General features: G+C 33.3%; 2 protein-coding genes across 5 annotated transcripts in view; both read left to right on the top strand.

The window, feature by feature from the left end:
- Positions 1 to 14,562, top strand: part of pth1r (parathyroid hormone 1 receptor) — a 206,736-nt gene that overhangs the window by 70,090 nt on the left and 122,084 nt on the right.
- The window catches only part of LOC141377643 (uncharacterized), a 160,205-nt gene continuing 146,323 nt past the window's right edge, over positions 681 to 14,562 (top strand). Inside the window, exon 1 of the mRNA XM_073922375.1 lies at positions 681 to 858. The gene's annotated coding sequence lies outside the window, so the exon portion shown is untranslated. The remainder of the gene's footprint in view (positions 859 to 14,562) is intronic.

The following is a 14,562-nucleotide window of genomic DNA, read 5'->3' as shown; positions in this document are numbered from 1 at the left end:
TTGAATATGCTAAAAATGGGTTTACATATATGTACATTTATAGAGATATAAAAATTTCCAATGTAAAAAGCAAAACAAGGTGTTTTGATTAGGTCTTAATAAATGAGATTATTTTGGATAATGAATGAATTTTCAAAAAAGCATTTTAATCCAAAAAGATTGTGTTGAAAAGAACAAAAGGTAAAATAAGTGAGAGATGTAGAAGTTTCCCAGAAAGAGCAGGCAGCCTATAAACTGCTAGACTTAATTTGTTAAGAGAGCTTTAGAGTGGCAGGATCAATGATGATGATTTTCTTATTTCAAGTCTGTAAGACTTATTTAGGTTATTCACTAAAATATACACTAAAATATATCATTTAAATCGTTCATGGAGATGAATGCAGTAAATAGTCTGTATAAAAAAGTTAAAAATAAACCTGTGCAAACAAGCTAACTTTATAACCAGATTATTTAACAAAAGATGATTACTGCAGTAAATATTGTAGTCTTTTAATAAGCAAGATGTGTACAGGATAGAGAGGGTGTGAAAAGTGATTTGTTTGTTTTGAAACTTTTGAATTGGAATTTGTCCAATTATAAACCCGAAATACACGTGTTTGTTGTCATGTGGTGAACTCGGCCAATCGTGTAATATCGGTGTCGTCATCAGAGCTCCTGCAGTCGCTCTTCAGAAGCTGCACGGTCTGAGTTTGCCGTCTGATCTCGAAGCGCTGTCGCGGTACTTTGATGCCACATGTGACAGTCATGTGGCGTCGGCGCAGCATCAATCCGAACAAGATTTCTAACCAGAATGCACCGCTTTAAGACATATTTCGATCGATCTGCGCAGCGCTGCATGAAGTCGAACGCACCTATTATGTCAGAACTACACAAAGATCTGCCGGGCTCAACTTTAGTGACTGTGCAGAAAGCAATTAGAGGCCTGTATCCCGGCAAACACCATTACTCTACAAATGACACCTTGGTTTCTCCTATGTAGTGCTTGCAAGGTTAGAAAGAATGGATTTAGCAAAAAAAAAAGAAAGTCTGATTGCAATCATGACGATTTGTACCTAGTAATAGATGCACAAATGTAAGGGCCAATCAGTGGGGATTCTTCCTGAAGGTCAGAGCTGTCAAAGTAGCACCGAAAACACTGCAGATAAAGTAAAGCACTGTCAGATTCTCAGCTCTTTAAAGCAAATCCAGCTGAAGCACACGCGGAACACTGTGATAATAGATCAGACCGAAATCTTTCTTCCGTGTGAAGAGCTGGAGAAGAAAGCCAAAGCAGATCAATTCATTCACAGTCTTGTTTGCGTAGCTGTAGTGATTCATGTTGCACTATTGGAAATTCCGCTCAATGACAGATTCCAGGCCATATGTCTGCAAAAGATAGCATGGGAATTATGGGAAAAACTCATTTTCTTTGATACATGGTTCTGCATACTGTATAAGACGCTTAAGAAGAATATGGAAATATAAAGTGCAAGGTTTTGTGTTGCTGTAAAAGTGATCTGACACTACATTATGCAGGCCGGTGGATTCAAAGATAATGCAATTTGTTTGTGTATAGTGCTCATGTATTGGGATGAATCTCAGCAAGAACAAACAGAAATCAGGTATGCATGAGGAATGGTAAAAATAACACTCAGCATTGTAAACAGACTATACAATATTGCATTTAGATATTGCATTGAGAATCCGCTGGGATATAGTTCAGTCACAATAGATATTCCTCCTCTTATTTAATCGTCACAGTGGATGTATCCATGACATTTCCAACACTTATTACAAAAAAAACTTTCATTCATTCATTTTCATTTGTCCATTTATTCGTCAGGGGTCACCACAGCGAATATGTTTTACACAGCGGATGCCCTTCCAGCCACAACCCAGTACTGGGAAACACACACTCATTCACACACATACACTATGGCTAGAGCCAGACAGAATCTGCAGACGCTTTTTAAAATTTCTGCGGAGGATTTCGGTAAAAATCTGCGGATTTCTGCTGAATTATTTTGGGAGTATCATAACTAAAACCTTAATATGTGAAATAAAAAATAATACCTTTTTAACTTTTATTCTATGTTTAAAATGCAAATCGAATTAGATCCACTTTATTTGGTAAATAAAGCAAGTCTCTCATAAAATATACATACTAAAAGACAGAAAATATTACTTTACAAACTGCATTGTCCATAAATCAGATGAACATATTCATAGCAGAGAAATTAAAATGGTCGTACCGAACTGAGTCTGGTTTCTCTCACGGTTTTTTTTCTTCACTCTCCTATTGGTGGAGTTTTTTTTTCCCTCTCCGCTGTCGCCACTGGCTTGCATGGTTCAGGATCTGAAAAGCTACTCATCGATGAAGTTGCTCTTCAGTGTTTGGACTCTCATGACCATACTATGACCATTTATGTGAAGCTGCTTTGACACAATCTACATTGAAAAAGCGCAATATAAATAAAGCTGAATTGAATTGAAATGAATTGAATATTAGGCGAGGCAGTGGCGCAGTAGGTAGTGCTGTCGCCTCACAACAAGAAGGTCGCTGGTTCAAACCTCGGCTCAGTTGGCGTTTCTGTGTGGAGTTTGCATGTTCTCTCTGCCTTCGCGTGGGTTTCCTCCGGGTGCTCCGGTTTCCCCCACAGTCCAAAGACATGCGGTACAGGTGAATTGGCTAGGCTAAATTGTCAGTAGTGTATGAGTGTGTGTGAATGTTTCCCAGAGATGGGTTGCGGCTGGAAGGGCATCCGCTGCGTAAAAACGTGCTGGATAAGTTGGCAGTTCAGTCCGCTGTGGCGACCCCGGATTAATAAAGGGACTAAGCTGACAAGAAAATGAATGAATGAATGAATATTCATAGACAATAATATTACTGAAATTAATTTAAAAACTGAATAAATATCGATTTACGCACATTTACTCAAGTAAACAGAATTATGATGGGCTAAAAATCTGCGGAATTCTGCGCGTGCAGATTCTGTGTGGGCCTACGTCCAATTTAGCTTATTCAATTCCCTATAGCACATGTGTTTGGGCTGTGGGGGAAACACAGGGAGAACATGCAAACTCCTCACAGAAATGACAACTGACCCAGCCGGAACTCGAACCACATACATTCTTGCTGCGAGGTGACAGTGCTAACCACTGAGCCGCTGTCCCACCCTTGCATAATTCAATGATATTTTATTGGAGTGTGTTTGGGTGTTTCCCAGTACTGGGATGCAGCTGGAAGGGCATCCATTGCATAAAAACATTTGCTGGAATAGTTGGCTGTTCATTCCGCTGTGGCGACCGCTTAAAAATAAGGAACAAAGCCTTAATGGATGAATGAATTAATGAAAAATGTATTAATACTATTTTAAAAATAATAATGTTAATATGTGTCAGCAGGGCTCAACAATAAGGAGTGCCCGCCAGTGCTGCCTTGTCCCTAAAGTTTAATTTGGCTGTGTATTTATCACAACTTTTGCTCGTTTTATACACTTCTGGATCACATGATCTCATATTATGTCACAACAACAACAAAAAAAGAAATGCTCATGAGTAAATACACAACTTCATATTCAAAAGGAAAATGTATTCATTCATTTTCCTTCGACTGAGTCTCCTTATTTATCAGGGGTCGCCACAGCGGAATGAACCACCAACTTATCTAGCAAATGTTTTACACATCAGATGCCCTTCCAGATGCAACCCAGTACTGGGAAACACCCATACCCTCTCACATTCACACACACACTCATACACCACAGCCAATTTAATTTACCATATAGCGCATGTCTTCGATCTGTGGGGGAAACCGGAGCACCCGGAGACTAACAGTGCTAACCATTAGCCCCTTTCACACAGTGATACCGGTAAATATCTGGAAAATTTCCGGAACGACTTTACCGGTATATTTAAAAAAAGCGCTGTTCACACAGGCGAGGACGTTACGGAAATTTTCCGGAAAAGAGCATTCACACATCCATTCCAAAATACCGGTAAATTCTGACATCATTCACCACAAATGAGCTTTAAATGGCTGCGCTTGTGTTTGTAAACATTTGACTAAATTACAAACTCTGTGGATGATCAATATTGTGAACAACTTTCGCAGGATCTCTTTCGCATGTCGAAATGTTCATAATATGTGCGTGTGCAGGCGCTCACAGGCTGTTTCACAGGCACACGCAAAGCTTGAAGGTAAACAAACAACGGCTTATCATAAGCATCTCATCGATGATTATTTACACAGTTGGCATTAAGAAGAACATATAAACGTGATCTAACTAACTTCTAGCAGCTAAATGTGTCTGGAAAAATATTCAAAGGCTTTTATTCTCACAAACCGCGAGCACGTGAATGCGTCTGACTGTTGTGATTGGCTAAAGCAGACGTCTCACGTCAGCACGTTCTAGACGTGCACGCGCTTATTACGGGAATCTTCCTTCTGCATTCACACAGCGCAGCATTCCGGCAAATTGCCGGTAATGTTACAACTTCTCTTTCCGGAAAATAGCCAGAACGAATTTACCGGTATTTTCAAAAAGGACCTGTTCACACATACAACCTTTCCGAGGTCCGTATGTGTGAAAGGGGCTATTGAGCCATCATGTCGCCCCTTAAAACAGAAATACGAAAACAAATCCTAATAATACATCCCAAATAAAGAAAAACATAACAGAATATAACAAAAATAGAGCCGAAAAACTTGAAAACAGCATGTAAACCGCCCTTGAGAAAAGCTCTGATGCATCATCAATGTTCTTGAGGTATTTCACATCTGGATCTCTCTGTGAATGTCAGCAAGTTTTGACTGGAAATGACATTGGTGATGACTTACAGCTACAGGGACAGTCAAATTCGCATAGTGCAGTCTGGAAGAAATCATTCACTCCTTCAGATTCATCTTGCTGTTTTTTAAATTTTTTTTTAAAGTTTTCTCAGTACAAGCTTCTGGTGGACTGCAGTTTTTGACAGGATTAAATAGTGCATGATCTTGCATTATTTCTTATTGTGTGTGTTTTGTAGCCCCGGCAGAGATGTTGTGACTCTTAGTTTTGAAATGTAATGTAGCATGTATCCCCTGTTGCCCACTTGTCATGCTTTTTGACACACCAGCAAATAAACGTTACCCCAGACAGTCGTGTACTGTGGAAAGCAATCTGTCTACTTAGGAAATTGTGCACTGCGTCACTGGTTCACTGATTAGTGATGCATGAATTTTGTTTCATGGGTTTTCTTCATAACACACTCACATAGTTAATAATTGACACATCTACACAACAAACTCGATTAGTTGAGTAAATCAATTTCCTTAAAATGGTAGTCTTAGTTTATTTTTTATTTAAATTTAATTTATTTATTTTGTATTATTTTTATTCCTTGAATTTCTTAGTGTTTAATTTTATCTTGTTATTGTTTTTATTTATTTTTTTATATATTCATTCATTAATTTTCTTTTTGGTTTAGTCCCTTTATTAACCCGGGGTCGCCACAGCGGAATGAACAGCGAACTTATTCAGCACGTTTTACGCTGCGGATGCCCTTCCAGCCGCAACCCAGCTCTGGGAAATGTTTTATATATATATTTTTGGTATTTTTATTTCTTTATTTTCTTAATTTTTTTTATTAAATTTAATTATTATTCATTTTCTTATTTATTTTTATATATTGTTGTTTTTATTTTTGTTTCATTTATTTATTTTATTTTATATTTGCATTTCTTTATTTTCTTATTTTTTATTGTTATTGCTATTTATTTTGATACATTTTATTTTTATATTGTTATTGTTATTTTTTATTTAAATTTCATTAATTTTTTAAAATTATTTTTTATTTTGTTTTATTATTTAAATTTTTATTTAATTTATTTTATTTTACTTTTATATTTCTTATTGTTATTTTAATTTTAATTCAATCTCTTAATTGTATATATATTTTTTTATTTTATTTTTTTTTATTTTCTTATTAATTAAAAATTAAATAATATTATAATATTATTTATTTTTTAGTTATATTGTTTTTAATATATTTTTCTGTTATTTTTTAGTTTTAATTCCATTAATTCATTTTTATTTAATATTTTTTTAATTTTATCACTATACTGTCATTATTATTATTATTATTTTTATAATTTTTTATTCATATTATTTTTATATTGTTATTTTAATTTCATTTATTTATTTTATTTATTTTTTATTTATTTATTTTCTTCATTTTTTGATTTTATTTTATTTTTGCACATAAAGTAAAATCTGCATGGAAACATAACAACATTTAACTATTCAATTTCCAATATAGAGAAGAAAGTCCCAGTAATGGGTTGCGGCTGAAAAGGCATCCACTAAGTAACACATATGCTGGAATAGTTGGGAGTTCATACTGCTGTGACGAAACCTTATAAATAAGGGACTAAGCCGAAGGAAAATGAATGAATGAACTAATGTTTTTTTAACCTCCCTGAATGACCTTCTGCTGTAAGACTTGAGTGTGACCCTTCATTATTGACACCTCGGCTGAGTGTGAAGTCTGAGTGCTGGGTCAAATACAAGCAAACATAGTGTCCTCTGTGTTATTCTGTGGACAAATGTGGATAAATATGGATTCAGCTGAGTAGCGAAGTAACAATTTAGTCATGAGGCAGACATTAGTTGCATTCCACAGCTCCCGAGATGTTGCATTTCCTTTTTAATAAATGCAGGAACATTGTGAGTCACTTGGTCTAGACTACGTTTTCTATAACAAGGCATGATGGGTGACCCACAGAGATTGGACTTTTTTTTTTGTGGCTCACCTTGACTCCGGAATACACACAAACAGATTTTGCCCTTTAAAACAGGCTGTGTAAGAAGTCAGTGGTGCTCTTGGATGCTTTTGTATTTTGTAAACAAGCAATAAATAAAATTTTAGATTAGATTTCACATAAACTGACAGGATTGTTATGCTGAAACAAGACTTCAGGAGAGCCATATTACGAACATATTACTGATTTCTGAATGTTCGTTATTCACTAGTGTTGCATCACTGATTGTTTTGGAGCAATTATATTTTATTTTTGTCTGTTCTGTTGGAAATGGAATGTTGTTCTGGAAAACTGTTGTTATGTTTCCATGCAGATTTCACTTTGTGCAAAAGTAAAATAAATTAAGAAAAAATATATATATATATAAAATAAAATAAAAAAACAAAATTTTTAATAAAAATAACAATAAAACAAAAAACTAAATAAAAAATAGTAACAAAAATAATAATAAAAAGTTAAAAACTAAGAAAATAAATAAATTAAATAAAATTTAAATAAATAATGCTGAAAATATATATATAAAAAGTTAAATTAAATTAAAATAATAATGTAAATTAAAGTAAAATTTAAATAAAACGATAAAGAAATAAAAGATTTATCAAATAAAGTAAACAAACTAAAATAACAAAAACAATAGATATATAAAAAATTAAATAAGTAAAAAATGTATTAAATAATAATATAAAAATGAAAATAAAGAAATAAAATATATCAAATAAATAAATAAATTAAGTAAATCAGGTAAAATGAAATATATAAAAATACAATAAAAAAATAAAAAACAAAATAATAAAGTAAAATAAATAAACAAAATTAAAATAAAAAATAACTATATATATATATATATATATATATATATATATATATATATATATATATATATATATATATATATATATAACTCATTCAAATAAAACATGAAATAACAATAGTAATAATAACAAAAATAATAATAAAATTAAAGAAAATAAGAAAGTAAAGAAGTAAAACATAAAATAAAATAAATTAATTAAAATTGAAAAAAAATTACAATAAAAATAAATAAAATAAAAATAAATAATAACAAGTAATGATAATAAAAAAATCACAAATAATCACTGTTTTTTGCCGTGCAATCAAGAAAATAAAATTGGTACTTCTTGGCAAACAATGCAAATTGAGAAATGCCACTTTAGCAATTAGTAAATGAGCCTCGGAGCGCCAGATGACACGCAATAAACTCTGTCATGGAGAACAACATGCGTTACAACATTGATGTTGCTTTTGGCTCTTAAATGTCAGTTTCAGTCTTTTTTTGCGGTTGATAAGAACTTTACTGGAAAACTAGAGAGTTCATTTTTAAAAAATCTGCTTTCCCTTAAATAGAAATTAGGGAAAAAATAAACAAGCAGAATAATAATTCAGGGGGGCTAATAATTCAGACTTCAACTATATATATATATATATATATATATATATATATATATATATATATATATATATATATATATATACACAAACACAGTTGAAGTCAGAATTATAAGCCCCCCTTAGATTTTTATTTATTTTTTATTATTTCTTATGTTAAATGTGATGTTAGTAAGGAAATTTTCACAGTATGTCTGATAATATTTTTTTTTCTGAAGAAAGTCTTACTTGTTTTATTTTGGTTAGAATAAACACCATTTTAAGGTCAATATTATTAGCCCCTTTAAGCAATATTTTTTTTCGACAGTCTACAGAACAAACCATCGCTATACAATAATAATCGAACTATTTTAGAGTGAATAAAGTCGATCCATATTTGCACCTAAATAGCGTATTGCTATTATTAATTAGGGTAAACAGCATCTAATTGCTCTTTTCTCTTAGTGTCGACTTTCTATGATAAAAGGTGTTATTTTCATTTAGTGTAAATAACAGCTACTAGTATCTGCTTCCTTTTTTTCTTCCTCTTGCAGCTACAAACAGCTTTGGAAACTGTAAAAGAATGTCTTTCCATCTACTGGAGATTAATTGTAACAGTTGCGTTTCCACATTTATTTAGTCACCTTTAATCTCTTTTTTCCCCATTTGTTCACGTTTAGGCTTTACCACTGCCATACTCAGAGGTGTTTATTTTGAAATATCTGGTACAGTTAATATGGAGTTAAGAGCAGCAAGTTGCATACTGACAAAATTAACTTTACCATATAAAAATGTGTTGCTTACTTCTATTTTTAGGTTCAACCAATTTAACTTTGCCACTCACTTTAACTTACTTTAATTTAGCTGGCTTAATACATCAAGTTGAAATTAGTTTGACCTGAAAAAATAAGCAAAATTAACTCCATAAATAAAGATAAGTTCATTCATTCATTCATTTTCTTTTCGGCTCAGTCCCTTAATTAATCTGGGGACGACACAGCGGAATGAACCGCTAACTTATCCAGCATATGTTTTTACGCAGCAGATGCCCTTCCAGCTGTAACACTGGGAACATCCATACACACAAGCACACACACACTCATACACTACTGCTCAATTTACCTGTAGCACATGTCTTTGGACTGTGGGGGAAACCAGAGCACCCGGAGTAAACCCACACCAACTCGAACCAGCTCGAACCAGCGACCTTCTTGCTGTGAGGCAAACGTGCTACCCACTGTGCCAATCCATCGCCGGAAGTTAAGTTAATGTAACATATTTTACAGTGTATAAAAATATACAAAACGTATTTTGCATTTGCTTGATAAATTAACAAGCGAACTAACCATCATGTATGATATTATGTATGAAATTATAAAACATGAGCTTGTTTACTCTCATGTTTTCGGCTTGTTTACTCTTGTTTTTAGCTTGTTTACTCTCTTGTTTTCGGCTTGTTTAGTGTTTTGTTTTCGGAAAAAAGACTGAAACTGACATTTAAGAGACAAAAGCAACATCAATGTTGTAACGCATGTTGTTCTCCATGACAGAGTTTATTGTGTGTCATCATGTATGATAATTAAAGGTGATAGATTTTAATACTCGATAGATTTTAAAATAAAAAAAGTGTCTATAAGTATTTGGGAATTTGCATCATTAACATAATGATACATCTATTTAACTATAGAAAATATTACTTTGCAAACTGTACTGTAAATAATCATATAAAAATTTGAAATTAACACCGAAATTAATAAAACACCTGGATACTGTATATTCACACACCTACACCCAGTGCTAGTAAGGTGTACCTAATAAAGTGGCCAGTGAGTATATATATAAAATAGTGGGCCAAGCCATTGAGATAAACAGCCGCCACTACTATTAGCAGTAGCACTTGTTGTTGATGCAAACAAATGGCTGCTCTTTTCCCCAAAGTACGATATGAAAAGAGGTCTGTGGGGGCAGAAGAGAGACGATGGCAAAATCGAGCTCAGGTTCAGACTGTGCAATTGAACCAAGTATGAATAAAACAATAAATGCACACAGCCAAGATACTAGGATCGTTATCTCGGAAAGTAGGAGGCAGTTGACTTTTTGCTATGCTTCTGCATAGACATGCTATTAAAAGGATTTTTTTTTTGTCTGGTTGAGATGATGTGTGCCATATGTGGGCAGCTGACAGGTTTCAAAGCAGAAGGTGTGTGTAAAGGGGAATTCAGATACTAGGGAAACATATCAAGATGCTTAAACAACCCTATAGGGAAAACTTGTCTTTGCTGGATGCAGTACGATATTGGATTATTCCAAACGTGAACCTTTATTTTTGTCATATGACACTTGTATAATTGCATTAGGTTGGAGATGTAGAAAGTGGCAGCCTCTTCATGCATTCATAAATTATCTTTTTTTATATCGTCTATCTCCACCATAGATTTTGTCTTCAGCCTTGGGGCCTAACTCATTATGGAGAACTAAAAGAAACCAAGTGTGTTGGGAAGTTTTGAAGCGTCCCAGACGTGGTCCTGGTTGTCGTCAGCTATGACACATTTACACAGGATAAAACAGCTGATTCTTGTGCCCTGATGCCCTTTTGTCATTTATGATTAATCAGCACACACTGTTTCAGGACTTCTGGAGATCCTGCAGAGTTGCTCGCCAAAGCTAATCAAACACAAATGAGTCATGCTAATCAAGATCTGACAATTACTAGAAAGCTACAGGCAGGTTTTATCAAGGTTGGATGACAATTTTGCTGGGCTGTAACTTTTCGGGCACCTGAAATTATAAAACATGAGCTTGTTTACTCTCTTGTTTTCGGCTTGTTTACTCTTTTGTTTTTAGCTTGTTTAGTGTTTTGTTTTTGGCTTGTTTAGAGTTTTGTTTTCGGCTTGTTTACTCTTTTGTTTTTGGCTTGTTTAGAGTTTTGTTTTTGGCTTGTTTAGTGTTTTGTTTTTGGCTTGTTTACTCTTGTTTTCGGCTTGTTTACTCTTTTGTTTTTGGCTTGTTTAGAGTTTTGTTTTTGGCTTGTTTAGAGTTTTGTTTTTGGCTTGTTTAGAGTTTTGTTTTCGGCTTGTTTACTCTTTTGTTTTTAGCTTGTTTAGTGTCTTGTTTTTGGCTTGTTTAGAGTTTTGTTTTTGGCTTGTTTAGTGTTTTGTTTTTGGCTTGTTTAGAGTTTTGTTTTTGGCTTGTTTAGTGTTTTGTTTTTGGCTTGTTTAGTGTCTTGTTTTTGGCTTGTTTACTCTTTTGTTTTTGGCTTGTTTAGTGTTTTGTTTTTGGCTTGTTTAGTGTTTTGTTTTTGGCTTGTTTAGAGTTTTGTTTTTGGCTTGTTTACTCTTGTTTTCGGCTTGTTTACTCTTTTGTTTTTGGCTTGTTTAGAGTTTTGTTTTTGGCTTGTTTAGTGTTTTGTTTTCGGCTTGTTTACTCTTTTGTTTTTAGCTTGTTTAGTGTCTTGTTTTTGGCTTGTTTAGTGTTTTGTTTTCGGCTTGTTTACTCTTTTGTTTTTGGCTTGTTTAGAGTTTTGTTTTTGGCTTGTTTAGTGTTTTGTTTTTGGCTTGTTTACTCTTGTTTTCGGCTTGTTTACTCTTTTGTTTTTGGCTTGTTTAGAGTTTTGTTTTTGGCTTGTTTAGAGTTTTGTTTTCGGCTTGTTTACTCTTTTGTTTTTAGCTTGTTTAGTGTCTTGTTTTTGGCTTGTTTAGTGTCTTGTTTTCGGCTTGTTTACTCTTGTTTTTGGCTTGTTTAGAGTTTTGTTTTTGGCTTGTTTAGAGTTTTGTTTTCGGCTTGTTTACTCTTGTTTTTGGCTTGTTTAGAGTTTTGTTTTTGGCGTGTTTAGTGTTTTGTTTTCGGCTTGTTTACTCTTTTGTTTTTGGCTTGTTTAGAGTTTTGTTTTTGGCTTGTTTAGAGTTTTGTTTTTGGCTTGTTTAGTGTTTTGTTTTTGGCTTGTTTACTCTTGTTTTTGGCTTGTTTACTCTTGTTTTTGGCTTGTTTAGTGTTTTGTTTTCGGCTTGTTTACTCTTTTGTTTTTAGCTTGTTTAGTGTCTTGTTTTTGGCTTGTTTAGTGTTTTGTTTTCGGCTTGTTTACTCTTTTGTTTTTGGCTTGTTTAGAGTTTTGTTTTTGGCTTGTTTAGTGTTTTGTTTTTGGCTTGTTTACTCTTGTTTTCGGCTTGTTTACTCTTTTGTTTTTGGCTTGTTTAGAGTTTTGTTTTTGGCTTGTTTAGAGTTTTGTTTTCGGCTTGTTTACTCTTTTGTTTTTAGCTTGTTTAGTGTCTTGTTTTTGGCTTGTTTAGTGTCTTGTTTTCGGCTTGTTTACTCTTGTTTTTGGCTTGTTTAGAGTTTTGTTTTTGGCTTGTTTAGAGTTTTGTTTTCGGCTTGTTTACTCTTGTTTTTGGCTTGTTTAGAGTTTTGTTTTTGGCGTGTTTAGTGTTTTGTTTTCGGCTTGTTTACTCTTTTGTTTTTGGCTTGTTTAGAGTTTTGTTTTTGGCTTGTTTAGAGCTTTGTTTTCAGCTTGTTTACTCTTTTGTTTTTAGCTTGTTTAGTGTCTTGTTTTTGGCTTGTTTAGTGTTTTATTTTTGGCTTGTTTAGAGTTTTGTTTTTGGCTTGTTTACTCTTTTGTTTTTAGCTTGTTTAGAGTTTTGTTTTCGGCTTGTTTACTCTTTTGTTTTCGGCTTGTTTACTCTCTTGTTTTCGGCTTGTTTACTCTTTTGTTTTTGGCTTGTTTAGAGTTTTGTTTTTGGCTTGTTTAGAGTTTTGTTTTCGGCTTGTTTACTCTTTTGTTTTTGGCTTGTTTAGAGTTTTGTTTTTGGCTTGTTAAGAGTTTTGTTTTTGGCTTGTTTACTCTTTTGTTTTTGGCTTGTTTAGAGTTTTGTTTTTGGCTTTATTAGTGTTTTGTTTTCGGCTTGTTTACTCTTTTGTTTTTGGCTTGTTTAGAGTTTTGTTTTTGGCTTGTTTAGTGTTTTGTTTTCGGCTTGTTTACTCTTGTTTTTGGCTTGTTTAGAGTTTTGTTTTTGGCGTGTTTAGTGTTTTGTTTTCGGCTTGTTTACTCTTTTGTTTATCGCTTGTTTAGAGTTTTGTTTTTGGCTTGTTTAGTGTTTTGTTTTTGGCTTGTTTACTCTTGTTTTTGGCTTGTTTACTCTTTTGTTTTTGGCTTGTTTAGAGTTTTGTTTTCGGCTTGTTTACTCTTTTGTTTTTGGCTTGTTTAGAGTTTTGTTTTTGGCTTGTTTAGTGTTTTGTTTTCGGCTTGTTTACTCTTTTGTTTTTGGCTTGTTTAGAGTTTTGTTTTTGGCTTGTTTAGAGTTTTGTTTTTGGCTTGTTTAGTGTCTTGTTTTTGGCTTGTTTAGTGTTTTGTTTTCGGCTTGTTTACTCTTTTGTTTTTGGCTTGTTTAGAGTTTTGTTTTTGGCTTGTTTAGTGTTTTGTTTTCGGCTTGTTTACTCTTTTGTTTTTGGCTTGTTTAGAGTTTTGTTTTTGGCTTGTTTAGTGTTTTGTTTTTGGCTTGTTTACTCTTGTTTTCGGCTTGTTTACTCTTTTGTTTTTGGCTTGTTTAGAGTTTTGTTTTTGGCTTGTTTAGAGTTTTGTTTTCGGCTTGTTTACTCTTTTGTTTTTAGCTTGTTTAGTGTCTTGTTTTTGGCTTGTTTAGTGTCTTGTTTTCGGCTTGTTTACTCTTGTTTTTGGCTTGTTTAGAGTTTTGTTTTTGGCTTGTTTAGAGTTTTGTTTTCGGCTTGTTTACTCTTGTTTTTGGCTTGTTTAGAGTTTTGTTTTTGGCGTGTTTAGTGTTTTGTTTTCGGCTTGTTTACTCTTTTGTTTTTGGCTTGTTTAGAGTTTTGTTTTTGGCTTGTTTAGAGCTTTGTTTTCAGCTTGTTTACTCTTTTGTTTTTAGCTTGTTTAGTGTCTTGTTTTTGGCTTGTTTAGTGTTTTATTTTTGGCTTGTTTAGAGTTTTGTTTTTGGCTTGTTTACTCTTTTGTTTTTAGCTTGTTTAGAGTTTTGTTTTCGGCTTGTTTACTCTTTTGTTTTCGGCTTGTTTACTCTCTTGTTTTCGGCTTGTTTACTCTTTTGTTTTTGGCTTGTTTAGAGTTTTGTTTTTGGCTTGTTTAGAGTTTTGTTTTCGGCTTGTTTACTCTTTTGTTTTTGGCTTGTTTAGAGTTTTGTTTTTGGCTTGTTAAGAGTTTTGTTTTTGGCTTGTTTACTCTTTTGTTTTTGGCTTGTTTAGAGTTTTGTTTTTGGCTTTATTAGTGTTTTGTTTTCGGCTTGTTTACTCTTTTGTTTTTGGCTTGTTTAGAGTTTTGTTTTTGGCTTGTTTAGTGTTTTGTTTTCGGCTTGTTTACTCTTGTTTTTGGCTTGTTTAGAGTTTTGTTTTTGGCGTGTTTAGTGTTTTGTTTTCGGCTTGTTTACTCTTTTGTT

This window comes from Danio rerio, chromosome 2, assembly GCF_049306965.1.
Source record: "Danio rerio strain Tuebingen ecotype United States chromosome 2, GRCz12tu, whole genome shotgun sequence".
Taxonomy (NCBI): Eukaryota; Metazoa; Chordata; class Actinopteri; order Cypriniformes; family Danionidae; genus Danio; species Danio rerio.
Note: the sequence above shows the minus strand (reverse complement) of the source record. Positions and strands in the feature narration are given on the sequence as shown.